General features: G+C 41.7%; 1 pseudogene; it reads left to right on the forward strand.

Moving 5' to 3' along the window:
* Positions 1-15,192: 15,192 nt before the first annotated feature.
* LOC130478248 (DNA-directed RNA polymerase III subunit RPC5-like) lies at positions 15,193-16,108 on the forward strand (annotated as a pseudogene).
* Positions 16,109-16,491: the final 383 nt, after the last annotated feature.

The raw sequence follows: 16,491 nt of genomic DNA on the forward strand, positions 1-16,491 counted from the left end.
TAGGTGCTGTGGAACACAGGCAGGATGCTGCTGCAGTCATCTTGTTTGTGGGCTTCCTAGAGGCACCTGGTTGGCCACTGTGCAAACAGACTTTGCTGGATTTGTTGGGTCTTGGTCTGATCCAGCATGGTTTTTCTTATGTTATTACTATTGCACATATAGTATATAAGGCAGTGCAAACACTGCTAGCCCTTTAGAATGGGTGGAAGGGGGGAAGTTCCCAGTCCACTAGAGATGTGGTGGACCTCGCAGTTATACTCCATGCAGATGGAAGCAGAAAACCATTCAGCTTTCTCAGACTCTGCATCCCTCATAGGATCAGAGACTTCTGAGGGGAGTCTAGAAAACTGCAGGAACAACACTAAAACTCCTGCTTTGTGTTCCCCAAATCTTCTAAGGCAGAGTGAGGGCACAATAATACCTCCACTCTTAGACCTCACTTTCAGCCCATTCCTGAGCCTTCGGTGGATGGGCACGGTGTGGCCGAGGCACTGATGTGGCACCTCCAAAGCCATTCCCCAGCTGCTGAAAGGCCTTTAAAACCCTTTAAAATGTTGTTTGGTTTAAAAATGGGGTATTTTGCCCTATTGAAAACAGCAAAAATCTGGTGCAGCAACGCTTTTGTTGTTGATGGCATACCCGAGGCGAAAGGGGTCAGGAAGTTGCCTACTGACAGCTCCACCCCCCAGTGTGCCTCGGGAATGCCCCTGGGATGCTGGCATGGGGAGGCCAAGCCGGTGTCCCTGGGTTGCGCTGCCTCAGCAGCTCAGGTAGGCCAGCATGAGTGGCCCAATGCTGCTGTCCCTGCCTCTCGCAGCGGCACATGTGGCTCGGGTGCTGGCGCAAGCAGCCCAGATGCTGGCTTGGGCACTTGCGCTCCTCCTGAGCTCTTTCCCACCAAGAGCTCAGGAATGGGCTGTTTATCTATAAGTAGGAATGGAGCCTTTTTGATGGATCCTAGGCCTGCACTGAAAACATTTCCACATTCACTGGAAGCTTCTAACCATGGGGCAAAAGTCTGTCCAGTCTTGACCTATTTCTGTACTGTAGATTGATTTATACATTCCTGGAGCAGTATGTGATTCAGTTCTTTATTCATTCTCCTCTTGACACTCTGGTGCCATTAAGACTGAGGAAATCACATGGATAGGGTCAATGATATGGCACCTTTTCATGCTAATGTCACCGCAGTTGAAAGGTAAGGAAGGGTATGTTCACACAGGAAGGAACCCTATGTAATACAAGCCCTCAAAAGTAATTATGGTGGTGTTCCATTCATGCAATGTGGGAACCCAAAATATAGTATAATATTTTGTTCACAGGGGTATCCCAGATCTTAACAGAGACATGTAGAAGGCATGTAGAAGATTGCTGGGGAATGGGAAGACAGAAAGGTGGGATCCAACCAGTTGGATTAAAAAAACAAAAAACACTGATGGTAAGTCTGAAATAAACAGGGCAAATCATATACAGCTTTTTCACAGCAGATTCACTATAAAATAGTACATTCACTATGCAACAGGGTTGAAAATATTGTAGCCTAGTGTTGATTTTATGCCATCCTGTTTGATCAGTGTTTAAACAGATGTGTTTACAGAAGGATGTACATTTACTAGGTCCACCACATCTCTAGTGGACTGGGAACTTCCCCCTCCTCCACTCATTCTAAAGGGCCAGCAGTGTTTGCCCGGTTTTCACCTGACTATTTTACAATAAGAGACTTTAAATGCCGCTAGACATATGTTAACACACAAGTGACAAAAACCTCTTACATACCATAGAACCACTAGTCTTTGTTTTTACTATGCACCGATTTTACAAATCTGAAATTAAATCTTACATAAGTGTTGAAATTGGTCCTTGCTGTTCTCCCCCCCACCCTGAACTTTTGAAAAACAAATATTTAGTTTTGCTAGTTATTTGATTCATGAGAGACGGATTAGGAAAGTATGTAGCCATCCCAGGCAGCAAAACCTGCTACCATGGCATCCCAAACAAATACACCAGCACAAATGTGATGCTTACTAGGGCTACTATATAACTTATCAGAACAAGACCTTCACAAATTTTCTGTGATTGGCTGTTCACAAGGACTTTGCCGTGAACAGCTGGTGAAAAAATGTATGGTCTTTTAAACATTGTGCATCCGTAAAATATTCATATTCATTACTGCTGGCAGAAAGGAAAGAAATGGGTTTTACAAACTTCATAAAGTAATTTCAAAGCAACTTCTAATGCTGCACAAAGCTCTTAGATAAAAAGGTTGTTCTGGGTGAATTAAAAAAATCAAATTTCCCCACCTATATAAACTTTATTTAGGCAAACTAATAGGGAGTGTTATTACATCAAAATCTTATTAAGGATGTTTTCTAGTGATTGAATATGAGCCCCTTAAATTACTAGATAGGTTAATCCTTTCATTTTGGTGAACTGTAATTCTGAGTTCCTTATTTTAATTTCTCAGTTTATGATTATAGAGGTCATCTTTTGAAAGCTAATTGAATTCTTTATAGTTTCATAGAACAGTAGTGAGTGTTCACTGTCTCTGAAACAGCTGAACTAGAAACTTGAATACTGCATTTAAGCTGATTTATTGTCTTTTTAATGATATGTTATCACAGCCCTCTTAAATTTTTACAGTCCAATGTACTTCTAGGTTAATTCTGCTGATAATGAAAAGTGTAGCACATGACAGTAAGAGTATGCAGAAAAACAGTTGCTGTAACAAGAGAGAAGTCACAAGGGCAGCCCATTCTGAAAGGGGGGTAGGCGGTGGCCGTGAGCGGCACCACTGAACCGCCTCCACAGAGGTTTCCCAGCAGAAAAATGAAGAAGAGTTGGTTTTTATATGTCAACTTTCTTGACCACTTAAGGGAGACTCAAACCGGCTTACAATCACCTTCCCTTCCCCTCCCCACAACAGACACCCTGTGAGGTAGGTGGGGCTGAGAGAGCTCCAACAGAGCTGTAACTTGCCCAAGGTCACCCAGCCGGTTTCGTGTGTAGGAGTGGGGAAACAAATCCAGTTCACCGGATTAGCCCCCGCCGCTCATGTGGAGGAGTGGGGAATCAAACCTGGTTCTCCAGATCAGAGTTCACTGCTCCAAACCACCGCTCTTAACCACTACACCACACTGGCATTAAATGCATTAAAAAAACACTATGAAGCTCCTCCATGGAGTTACACAGGGTTACGCCAGTATTTTGCTGGTGTCGCAATGCTGCAGGATAGAGGGGTATTCCCAGGACATAAGGGGTTTGGAAGTTGGCTAATGTCAGCTCCGCCCTGGGAATGTCCCGGGACCCCCTCCCCTGATACCATCAGGGGCACCCACTTTCAGGTTTTTGCTGCCTATGCAGCAGAGCCAGCAGCCAATGCCCGTGCTGCTGTGTTTCTCTGCAGTGCGAGCATAAGTGCCCCTGTGCCAGCATAGGTGCCACTTTATCACCGTGCAAAGTGTCACGGATGTCGGTGCGGGGTTATGCCAGCTCCTCTGGTGCTTCCCCCCTTTTAGTATTCCATGGTTAATCTGGAAGATTATTGCTTAATCTGACTTTTGAGCATCTCTCATGTTAGATACACTGCATTTCCTAATTTTAGTAATATGTCTCTGAGCATTCACTTAAGAACGTAAGAAAGGCCCTGCTGGATCAGACCAAGGCCCATCAAGTCCAGCAGTCTGTTCACACAGGGGCCAACCACATGCCTTTAGGAAGCCCACAAACAGGACGACTGCAGTAGCATTATCCTGCCTGTGTCCCAAGTGGCATTACACCATCCTGTTTCATGTTATAAGGTCCATAGGAAGTGCATTACTCATGATGCTGCTGTGATAACTGTAATATCACATGGACAGAAGATTTTACACATTCCAGGACCAGACAAATATGTTTAATTTTGGAGGCTACAACCCTGCTTCCCTGAGGTTTATGGGAAAGGGTCATAGTTTCACAAGATTTTGAAAGCACGCCTGGATAATCCTTCACACTAAATCCATTAATTACTATATCCCCATTCCCCCCCTTAATTTCTAAAAGTAATATTTCAAATCTACTCCCAAAAACCCTAATCCAAAATGTTTAATTATTTCATCTGCCTCTTGCACCAGTTGCAATATCATCATGTTGAATAGGTCAGTTGCTGCTTTTAGTGTTGGTCCTTTGCCTATTTTAATGTTTCTGCATAATAGTTCTTGATGGTCTATAATTGTTCATTGTATTATGACTGACTATTGAGATTCTTTGTTACTTTGATTTTGTTGGAAGCTGCTTTAGTAGGGCTGGTCCAGTTTATAGTGAGGGCTCTAGATATTTCAAAGGAATAAATAACAACATGTAAGGTCTGGCTGTGGTTACTGAATGATACAGAGAAAGTAGTCTGTATGCATTGAGCAGCACACTCCTTTTTCATTACTTCAGAAATGAATCAGTGGCCCTAGCATTAAAATCTGATGTAGGAGATGGACTGGAATTAAAACCCAATTGGTTGCCATCCTGCAGCGCAATCACCAGGCATCTTGTTAGCACAGAGGATGCTGGTTTCTTTTAAAATACTCCATAGGCTGACATAATGGGAAAGAGTCATCCAGGTTTTGAGAAATTCAGAATGTAGGTAGCCCAGAAAATGTCTAGAGTGGAACTTGCGTGCTACCAATAACACTTCAAATTTGAAGATCTGAACAGGCAAAGGGCTTTTCCTCTGAGGACATCCGGTTGCTGATTGCTATGGGTCAAACTTGTTAAGAGGTCTCAAGATACAGAATACCACAAAATCTCTCAGGCTAAGCCTGTGCATAATTAATTCAGGACAGACGAAAGGAAATACTTTTACTCAATGAGTGTGAAATTCACTGATAGTGGACATTGTGATGATGGCCACAAGGAAGATTGCTTTAAAAAGGGACTAGACAAATTCATAGAGGATTAGCTACTGACTCACTTTTGCTTTAATGCAGGGATGGGAACGTTACTAAAAAGAATCTGAAAGATTCCCCCTGATGAAGCTACATGCAAATGCGTGGGGGTTGCAAAAATTATTTAAAAACTTGTTTCCCTCTGCACCATTTGCTTTGCCTTGGCGTGGCCCCCTTCTTTTCTTCACTGATTACTAGCTGCTAGCCATGGTGATTAAAAGAAACCTCCACATTCAGAAGCAGTAAACATATGAAAACCTGTGCTAGGTAGGAGGCAACATCAGAGGGGGGTGTTGGTCCTATGACTTGTTTGCTGGCCCTCCAAGGCAAGTGGTTAGCCACTATGTGAATTGAGATACTGGGTTAGATGGACCACTGGTTTGATTCAGCAAAGCTCTTCATAAATTCATGACCTAAGCATCCATATGAGTTTCACATTAAATCAGCTTGGGTTCTTGATGCAAAATCTGCCTTTGATCATCATAAATATAAAGAATTAAAATTAGATGATTAAGCATTTCCAGGGAATATGTCTAAAACTAGCTTGAATGTTCTGGGTTTACAAATTCCTGTCTCTGCTTCATGTCTCTGATATGTCCCAGTATCCAGTTTGATTTATAAAACTTTCGGCTCGTGCCTTTTATTGGTATCTGTGTAACAGATTTTGAAAGAAAATTAAGGGACATAGGTGAAATAATTACCATAATCCAGATTTATTAGCAATGTCAATGTCTTTAATACCGGAACAACAGCAACCCTACATGGTAATTTACCTGCTTGTCTGATTACAACTCTATTTGAGGTTTAAGAATCCAAGAGAAGCCCTGCTAGATCAAAACAGAAGTCCATTTATTCTTGTATCCTGTCTTCCACAGGCACCAGCTAGATGCCTCTGAGAAGCAAACAAACAGAGGAAGAACAACTGACTTTCCCCACCTACTGTCCTTTCCCCACAGAATCTCAGAGCTTGGGGTAACCAGCCCTATATCTACACACTGAGTATAGTTCATGCAGACAGTACTTTTATCCTTAGATATAATTCTGTTTGATTCAATGCCCACTTTCACTTCAAAATATCATTTCTCTCTAACCAGATAATGACACAGAGTTTTAGTTTTCAGCATGACAGCAAAAACAAGAGGAAATACCACTGTCTTTAATTACATGGGTAAAAGACCAAACATCCTTGTATGTATGTCAAACTCACCACATTCTCTGCTTTGCTTCTTCTTTGTATACAAAGACACCAGATTCATGTAGACCCTGCTTTTATAATTGTTGTGTCCTAAGCTAAAGGCCTTTCACCCTAAGCACTCTTCCTCAAGTCTTATTCAAGCTTCTAATCTTCACCACTTCCATAGCTAACTTCCTCCTTTCACTCCCTCCTCTTATGTGTCTCAGTGGCCCTTGGGTATTTACCTCCCCTTTCTTGCTTCTTGGCCTTTCCCTCACTCTATACATGAGGCCTTCTGGCCTTCCTTCACCTTTTCTGTCCCTATGTTGGAGTAATAGAAATGGCACCACATTTAGACTTTCACATGTGGTAGCCACATAGGGATAGAACCAAAGTTTAGCCCTGCCAATTCCAACAAAGGTAATATTGCTGATCAATCTTGGTAGTACATATTTGCAAGGAAATATAGATAACAGTTTGAATTTCAAACAGTGCAGTTCAGTGGTATCAAATCAATTTTTTTATATTTCACTTTACTTAACATGGGAGTTTATCTGTACATGGGAACATGCCTTTACTTAACCACAGCATACTTTCAAATATGTGTCTTTCATATCTGATTTACACACTGTTTTTGTGGAACTGGTTCTCTCTGGTGAGCGCCCATGTCACATTGGTAACATGTAAATGTTGAGCATTTAATGTGGGACCCAAATCATGGTCTGGGACTAGAGAATTTAAAGGATTGTCTGTCCCCTTATGCACTTTTTTATCAGGTAGGGTTACCAACTGTACTCTTTGACGAATACATGTACTCTTTGTGAAGTGGTAAAACAGTGTACTCTTACTTTTCACTTACCAAAGCCAAATCTACTCAGCCGCCCTGAGCCTGGCTGGGGAGGGTGGGGTAAAAGTGTAATAAAATTAATAAATAAATGTTTGAAATGACCAAATTAAAAAATCAGATTATCTAACCTAACGTAATTTATTATTTTATGTTTACTATTTATTTTAAAAAATCATGCTAATTTAAAAAATCTGTCGCTAATAGTTGGTAATGAGTTTTGCTGGTGCCAGTGACATCTGTGTCTGGAATTAGAAAACCACAACCTGACATGTAACTTTTGTGTACCAAGTTTTATGTGTCCTCACAGTCCACAGTTGATGAGTTTGTAACCTATGTCATTTTCACTTTTACATTTTATTGCTATTAAAGATTTAGAATTCAGGGCCTAGGGAGCAAAAGGTCACAAAGAATGGGCAGTTAGTAAATAGGGTTTCCAGGTCCCTTTGCTCCAACGGCAGGAGCTTTGCGGGGGCATGGCTGGGAGTACATGACAAGGGCACGCACCCTGCATGACACGTGCACACACTGCACGATGCGCCGACATTACTTCTGGGTTTACCTGGAAGTGATGCGGACGCTCCAACAATCTCTGCCAAAACTCTGTGGTTTTCAGCATACTTTCAAATATAATTTTTATAGAGTTTTGGTGGAGATTTCTAGAAAGTCCATGTTGCTTCCAGGTAAACCTGGAAGCAATGTCTGCACGTTGTGTGGGTCACACGCTCATTGCACGCCTCCCCCTCTACTTGGCTCTGTTTTGCCTGCCAACCGTCAGCTGGTCGGCAGGCAGCCTGGTGGATTGGCTGGCTTTTGCCCGCCCCCACTGGGCAATTGACAAGCCTATTAGTAAAGTTTTTCACATATTACCGACTGCAAGAGCCCCAGGCCCACAGGCAGTCTCCATCTTATACTCACAGCAACAATTCTGTGAGGTAAGTTAGGCTGAAAGAAAGATGGCTCAAGGTCATGGTAGAATCTGAGTCTTTCAGATCCTAGCCCAATACTCTATCTTCTATGCACTCACAGCGCATTCCTGACCTTTAAGGGCAAAAGCCCTTAGGAGCCAGGAAGGCACTCTGCTGGTGTTGGGGCCCTCCAGTCTACTTACACCACCGTAAGTGTCCCCAACACTGGTGGGGAGGGCCGGATGCCAGGCACTGGGTGTTGCTGCAGCAGCACTGCCCCAGAACGACAGTAGGGCCTTTCGCTGGCATCCCACTGGTATAAAGGCCTGCGCCAGTGTCCCGGTGGATGTTCTGGCATCCCATGAGGCGTTCCCAGGGTGTTCTGGGGGGAGGAGCTGCGTTAGGCAGCCTCCTGTCCCCATTCACCCCAGGCATGCTGGCAGTGAGAGGAGCTTTTCTCAATGGGGCAAAAAGGCCCCATTTGACCAAAAAAAAGCCTCTAATAAGCTTTTTTGGGAGGTCTTTCGGCAGCTGTGGAACGGCTTAGGAGGTGGTGCAATGGCACCTCCTCCCTGCCATCCCTGGCCGCTGCCAGCTCAGGAATGGACTATCTCCCTCTGTGGAATCACATCTTTATGTTTCTTTTTTTTTTAATGACTAGAAAAGGACAAATAGAAAAGCAACCTCAGGTAACATGGACTGCAATTCTAGATGATCATACTTGTACCCTGTTTTAAACAGAGCGCCTACCCATGTCCATGCCTTGTTTTTCCCCCCATTTTCTTTGATTTTAACATATTTTTCTGTGGATTATTAGCCCATCTAATTTCACTCAAATTAAAAATTTCCCCAACTGAAAACCATATCTAGTGCAACATGACTCAGAATATAAGATTTTCCACCACTATTTCTGGGAGCATTTTTTATGGTCTAATAAGCCTCACATGTGGTATGAATTCTTTCCAGTAAGTGAATCAAATATTGCTCTCCCCATATCCCCACCCCCCATTAGTCAGATATATATTCTTTGAGGTTACTTTTACATAAGCTTTGACTTCTCCAGGTAATAGTAACAATATGTCTGAGGAATAAAATATCTGTAATTCCTAAATCCAAAGAAAGCCGTCCATTCCCAGAAGCCTTTCCTTCATAAGAGAAATTGAGTGTCACATGAATACTTCAATGCAAAGTGGCATAACAAATGATATTCTTTTTTTTTTTTTTTTTTGAAATATCAGAACAATCAATGGGACAAAGTTGTGTAAAATTTTTTCACAAGAATAACTTTTTCTTGAAGTAGAGCTCTTTGAAATCAACACAAAATTTCCCCTGGAAAAAGCATTTAGCAGGCTAGACGTCTATATTTCCAAATTTATTTTTACAGCAATAAACTATGTACTGAATAATATGCTCTGATGATGTTCTGTTTCAGACAGGCTCATAATACTCGTCTGGTAAAATTATTGCCTCATCGAATGGCTTCTTTTTATTTTGATGAACAAGTGAGCCTGGTTTCTAAGGAACATCATATCTTGGTATGTCATACTGACTTTTTTTTTTTTTTTTAACAGCTAAGAGTTGCTGGTTAAGAAAATGACTGTCCATACTCATGTGCATTGCAGACCCAAATCCTCTGTAAAATAAGCAGGTATCTTAATTTCATTTCTTCTTAACAAATCTTCAGATATGAACTACTTCTGTATGAAATTCATTTGCTATGGAAACACATTTTGTGGCTGTGAATGCATTCTACAAGCATTGTGTTTAAACTATATATTGTGTAAACCAAAGTAACATTTAACTGTGAAAATAGTTAATGCTCATTACTGTAGCAATATGCTGTGTATTGTGGAAGTATTATTGTTAAAATTATTACTGTTGGAAGTATTATTGAATGTGTCCCATTCTATACACTTGTATAGAATATCTTGCACAGAGACAGCTGTTGCACATGGGGTCTCCTTCTCCAGCCTATCAGAGAAGTGTAGGATTGCCAACTCTGGGTTGGGAAATATCTGGAGATTTTTGGGGGTGGAGCCTGAGAAGGGCGGGGTTTGGGGAGAGGAGGGACTTCAATGCCATAGAGTTCAATTGCCAAAGCGGCCATTTTCTTCAGGGGAACTGATCTCTATTGGCTGGAGATCAGTTGTAATAACAATAGATCTCCGGCCACCACCTGGAGGTTGACAACCCTAATGTGATACCATAGAATCTGCCCTCCAAAGCTGCCATTTTCTCCAGAGGAACTAATCTCTGCTGTCTGGTGATCAGGTAATTCTGGATGATCTCCAGGCTCCATCTGGAGGTTGGCAACTGTATTCCTAGCTCTTTTTCCCCAGTAGAGTCCTACAAAAAAGCTACTCAGGTATGTGGAGGGGGCTGTTCTTCCCTGCCATACAACAGATTGGTGGTGCTTTTTTATAAGGGTGCATGACAATACTTTTTGTTTTTGTTTTCGTTGCAGATTATTTTTGGTTCATCATTTTAATTGCTGGCATTGAAGATTTGTTTCTTGAATGTCAGTTATATGTGCATGCAATTTACATGTAATTTATATGCATTGTCTTTGCGTACTTTTTTAAAAAAATATTTCTTTAGGTATTTAAGTATTTGTTTTCCTAGTTGTCTGGCAAGTGGAAACCCAAAGCAGTTTACGAGAAGGACAAAAATATAATTTGGACAAAGAAAGAAAAAAATATATACAAAATAACTCCAATGCCTGAACTGCTCCTGGATCCACTGAGCTGACTCCTTCAGGGCCACAGGCCATGAGCCAAGGTCTAAGAGGCCTATTGACGTGTGCCGAAGACCTCTGCCTCTGGTCACGGCCAGAGTAAACAGTTGCAAGCAATGAGCAACTGAAGCTCAGCCCAGATGCCATTCAGCTGCTCTAAAGATGTTGCAGAATGTCCTCCCCTGACAGCTATGAGTGGTCACATGAATAACACAGAAAAACATATATTTTATGGGGAGAATTTATATGGAGAAGGAAAAAAATACCATGGACATAAACTGTACAACTGTTGATGTGGATTTAATTCAATCAGAATATGTCTGTCTGTGTCTTTCTCTCTATCTGGATGGCCCAGGCTTGCCTGATCTCATAAGATCTCGGAAGGTAAGCAGGGTTGGCCCTGGTAAGTATTTGGACGAGAGACCACCAAGGAATTCCAGGATCACTATGCAGAGGAAGACAATGGCAAATCCCCTCTTGCCGACAAATTCCTATGGAGTTGTCATAAGTCAGCTGTGACTTGACAGCATTTTACACACACACCTCTCTCTCTCTCTCTCTCTCTCTCTCTCTCTCTCTCTCTCTCTCTCTCTCTCTATCTATCTATCTATCTATCTATCTATCTATCTATCTATCTATCTATCTATCTATCTATCTATCTCATGTGTCCCCTCAGGAAGTACATTTGTGCTTGAAACCACTTGGGAAATAATACTCCTCTCGTACCCGCTGATTTTGCCCTTGCAAAGGAAATATGAATTCTTGATTTGCCATCATTACACCAGATCATTAACCCAGGATCTTATAGCTATACTAAGGTTGTCAACCTCCAGGTACTAGCTGGAGATCTCCTGCTATTACAACTGATCTTCAGCCGATAGAGGTCAGTTCACCTGGAGAAAATGGCTGCTTTGGCAATTGGACTCTATGGCACTGAAGTCCCTCCCCTCCCCAAACCCCGCCTTCTCAGGCTGCACCCCAAAAGCATCCCGCTAGTGGTGAAGAGGGACCTGGCAACCCTAAACTATATGTTTTGGTGGGAATTGATAACATTCAGCATATCTTGGCATCTGAATTTTCTGGCATCATTTGCTTTTTCTGTCAGCAGAGTATAAAATAATAGGCTACCACTGGAACTGAAGTCAGAGAATAAGAATAGGCATTTGGTTCTCACCTTTTTAAGCTGAAGAAAACTGAGGATTGAAATCAGGCTTAATTTTAATTTTAAGCCAATATTTTGACCAAATCCATCTTTGACCTTTACTGTTCTTCTTTATAATTATTGTGGTTTTCTGCCATCCTACTGGCTTTTTGAAAATCTTTTATTCTGTTGAGAAAATGAAAGCCAGCATATTTAGACAACATAGACAAAATAATTAAATAGAGAAAGTAATCTAGCAGCACAACCTGTTTATTTTTAGGATTCTAAAAACTAGGAACAACCGATGAGGCAAAAGTAGATATTGTAAGAAGAGTCCCTGCAGTCAAGTGTGTTCCATGTGCTAAGGGAAGAGTGGCTGTTCCAGTAGTCAATAATGTGGACTTTAAATTAGGGGAAAAATACCCCCCACATTTTTTTTCTTTTATAAACACTGGGCTGGATCCACTGAAAAGTTCATGGAAGGTGTTGGTGAATGGAATCTTTATCTTCCCGTTTGTCAAGCAGTCTGCCATTTCTACTGAAACTCTTCTCTGAGAGAGAGACCTGGCAACCCTATAAACAAAAAATGCCAGAGGATGGGTGGGGGTCTACAGAGATGAGGTGGAATCAAATAAACTCACCTCCTTCCCCTCTTCAGCTCACAGCTTGCATCAGCAGAAGGGAGAAAAAGAGGCTCTTTTAATCCCACCCCCTCCATTGTTCAGGGCCTGTCTTTTTGGTTTAACTCCTCCAAAAGACTCTGAGGAGTTCTATTTGAAATATGTCTATATATCTGTATTTGATATGTCTATATATCTATATTTTTCAGACATGCTCTTAACATAGTTATGAGATGTGAGCTTGGTGCTGTATTAGTGAAGTGTGGCATCACATCTACTTTTCACCTTTTGCCAGAACATCCTTGTGATTTTGATTTATGAGCCTCTTCATTTTAAGGTAGGTTTTATTTTGACAAGACTGTGCTCATGGTCTGTTTGCTTTTATTATTAGCCTTTGAACAAGTTGGCTTTGGCTTTGTGCTTGAATGCGTCCTGTGGATCAGGGTGGGGAATTAATCTGGTTGTCGTTACCTGGATGGTGTTTGCTTTAATTTGCAGGAATGTCAGGATCTGATGAATTCAGAAAGCTGCTGCTGGCTTTTTTTTTTTAGTTGGTTTCTGGGTCTGGTAGGGTTTCCTTGGCTCATGCAAAAAATGGAGAAACTTGCCCATCTTCTGCACACTGCTTGTCATAAGAACTTGATACTGTAGTTGGGGGTTGCCTCTTGTTAGAGGTCCTAAGTGCCAATCCAAGTCTGTTGAGTTCAGCCTGCTTAGTTCATGGGGGAAATCACTTGTGCCTGTCATGTCTATTCTCCAGGAATTATTTCTTATCACAATGGTGGACATGTAACATTTTTATTTCTGTGAATCTGTTAATACTTTGAATCGGTGAAGCTGAGGAAATTGAGTTCAAGGAATCTTGAAAAGCACATTTCCCATGTTCCAAATTCTCATATTTTTAAGCTGGGCATGGCTGGAATCTGGTCCAGCTTGAAGTGGATTTCAAAATGCTTGCTGCTGCAAACCAGCCCTCCTCCAAGTAACAACCTTCAAGGCATGGTTGTTGTGTTCTTTTTTGATAAAAATTCCGATTACCATCCACACTCTAAGAGCCATACCAATTTATTTTATTCTTTTACATTAGTCATCGTTATTATTAATGCACCACTGATTACATGCTATTTTACAGAGTAACATAAAAAGAAGACGTCCTAGCCCTGATAATCTACTATTTTGCAAGCTACATTTCAATAGGGTATAGACTACAGAGGGTAAGGTAGTCAGGAGATTAAAGATCAGGATAGCAGAGGAGGAATATGAGTGGATGCTGTTAACACATATATTTAGTTTCTGTAGTATAAACAAAATATTTCAGAAAAGGTAGATTTTAGGGGGATTTGGTAAGAGCCCAGAGGAAAAGGGCCCAGTGAGAACTCCACAGCAACAAAGACCTGGCAAGGCCAGCCTCGGGCCTCTCTAGTGTGGGAATGGTGGTGGAAGCAGGGGTCAACATCAGGAACAATAGGGCCCGTGCCGACCAGATGCGGTTCAGTCAGAAGCACACAAGAGTAGTGAGTGGCGGTCTGGGGCACCAAGGGAGGGCAGTACCAAAGGAGGAAGGGCAGGATAGGTGGAGAGGAACACTAAAGTGTTTATAAAAAGGAAACCCCAAATAAGCCAAGGAAGAAGGCAGGCTGGCAGACAAGAAGTGACACGAGTCTTTCCTAGCCAGGGAAAGAAGGAACAAGGTGACACAACCCCCTTCTTCTCCCTTTCTGAGACCTGTGGGGGACTTCCAAGGAGGTGGGCACCCTGGCGGCCAGGCAGGCATCACAGGGGGAGCAGATGGAGCCTCACATGTTGTAATGCATGGTTAAAAAGGAATGCAGTGAAACAACCTGCTGAACAGCCATGAATGTATCAACCAACAGTTGAACTGATTGTATCAGTTGAACTGATTGCTGGAAAATCAGCTCCTCATTTATAACTGCTGTGTGTGGGGTAGTAACCTTGTCATCAAATTGCCACAAGAAACTGTATAGCAGGTTTGCTGCTTTTGTCCAACTTTTAGGCCACCAAATCACATTTTTGGATTTTTCTGAGAAAGATTGCAAAGCGAAGTAAATTATAAATTTTCAGAATGAGGTCTTTGCAGTTTGAATTAGTCTTTACATTAAATATCTTAAATTAAGTTGTGTCCAGAGTATTAAGTTTGTCATCTGTGCCAGTTACATATCACTACTTTTATTAGTCTCTCTAAGAAACTCTGCTGTTATTCAATTCCTTTCGAAGTTTTGATAGCTTCAAATTGTATCCAGATGGAGCTAGGTAAGGTAATATCATAGCGCAATATAAAATACCATGGCTAATACAGTTTGTTGGTAACCTACCCACTGTACAGATAGAAAACCTGGTTATAATTTTGTTCATACTGCTTTTATATTAGTAAGTGCCTTTAATTCAATTGGTTATGGAAAGAGGAGACTCAATCAATACCATTCAGAGTCATTAAAATAAATCCAGATATGTATTTGAACATAGAAGACATCTGGCAAATGTCACTTTACAAGCTAGTGTGTCATTAAAAAGTTGAGAAATGATGAGATTTATATGATTACTGGAATTATATAATTTACTGTTTGCAATACAAGTGACTGAAAGTTTGAATGCTTACTTTGTCCTAGCCATTTAAACTTTTGAGCTGTGCAGTCACAGAGGTTAGAAGAAGAATATGCTCCCATGTGTTAGCTGGAATCCCAGCTGAGATCTTTCCCCTGACTGGACCTGCCAGGCACGCTGCTACCAGCCTGGGAAGGGTAAAAGCAGGCAGCCCCCCACCCTCTGGCCTTCCATCCTACTGGAGTGTACGGATTCTCTAAACATCTTGCCAAGGCTACCTTTCTTTCCATGATGTTATGAAGAATATTTTATAGGAGATTATTGTACACCTGGCCAAGAGTCTGTCAGAGAAGCTCTGTCTTTTCCAGTATCCCATCTGCCCTTCTTCGATGATGTAAGACGTGACTCATCAGTTCGTGAAGATCAAACCAAAACAGCAAAAGGCAGAGCTTGAAATGGCCATCGATACATTGAATCCCAGTTACTGTTGGAGCAAAGAACTGATCATGCTCAACGTCAATGGGGCACGTGCGGATGAAATGAGCACTTTTTCCTCAAAGCTGATGGATAAACAGACTTTCTGAGGCTTCCAAACAACAAGTAATGTTTTACAGTATGCTGCTGCTATCTACCGAAAAGGTGAGATACATCTTATTCCACTACACAGCATCTTGCAGTTGAGGCCATTTTTTTCTATTTAGACAAAGCTGATGCCAAACACAGGGAACACAAAGCTTCTAATGAGGCTGGGGATTCTTCCCAAGATGAAGCAGAAGAAGACGTCAAGCAAATCACTGTGAGCAAGCCCTGCAGTGCTGGGTTCAGTCTTATAAGTTTTTGTAGAAGAGGCAGGCAGAAGAACACTGGTGTGACCTGCATTATTGTGGTTTACGGGACAGCCGTTCTGAGCACGAGCACCAGGATTTATTCAGCCAGGGTCATGGCATGGCTGGGAATAATGAATTATTTAAATCTTCAAGTGAATATTTGATGATGCTGGTGCCTCCGAGTGTCCAAGAGGAGGAGAAACCGGTGGCTCCAAGCAAGGTGCTCTCTATGGCTCAGCTGCCAATGCTGCCCCTTCCTGATCAAATAAAAATCTTGATGAAGAATGTGAAGGTCATACCATTTGCAAACCTCATGAGTCTGTTGACTTCTGGGATGGATCCAACTACAGTCTTGCACTCAAATGGTTATTTAATCTCCAGGTAGCCTGCCTGCCTCCTGGGAATCACTTGTTTAGTAGCATTTCAGATAAAATGTTGCAGGATATGATACTGAATATGGGCTGCAATCAAATTATGGTGCCTTTCCCCCCACAAACTGCTATGTTGAAATAATGAATTAATGTTTTCCAAAATGTCTTATCATTAACATCCTTGCTCAGGTTTTGCAAACTGAGGGCCATGGCTTCCTTTAAAGAGTTAGTCTATGTCATGTTGCATTTTCCTCTTTTCCTGCTGTTTTCAACTTTTCCTAGCATTATTGACTTTTCCATTGACTCTCATCTTTTCATAATAGGACCAAAGTACAATAACCTCAATTTAGTCATTTTAGCTTCTAGGGACAGTTCAGGCTTGATTTGGTTCATGATG

This window comes from Euleptes europaea, chromosome 5 (assembly GCF_029931775.1).
Source record: "Euleptes europaea isolate rEulEur1 chromosome 5, rEulEur1.hap1, whole genome shotgun sequence".
In the NCBI taxonomy this organism is placed as follows: Eukaryota; Metazoa; Chordata; class Lepidosauria; order Squamata; family Sphaerodactylidae; genus Euleptes; species Euleptes europaea.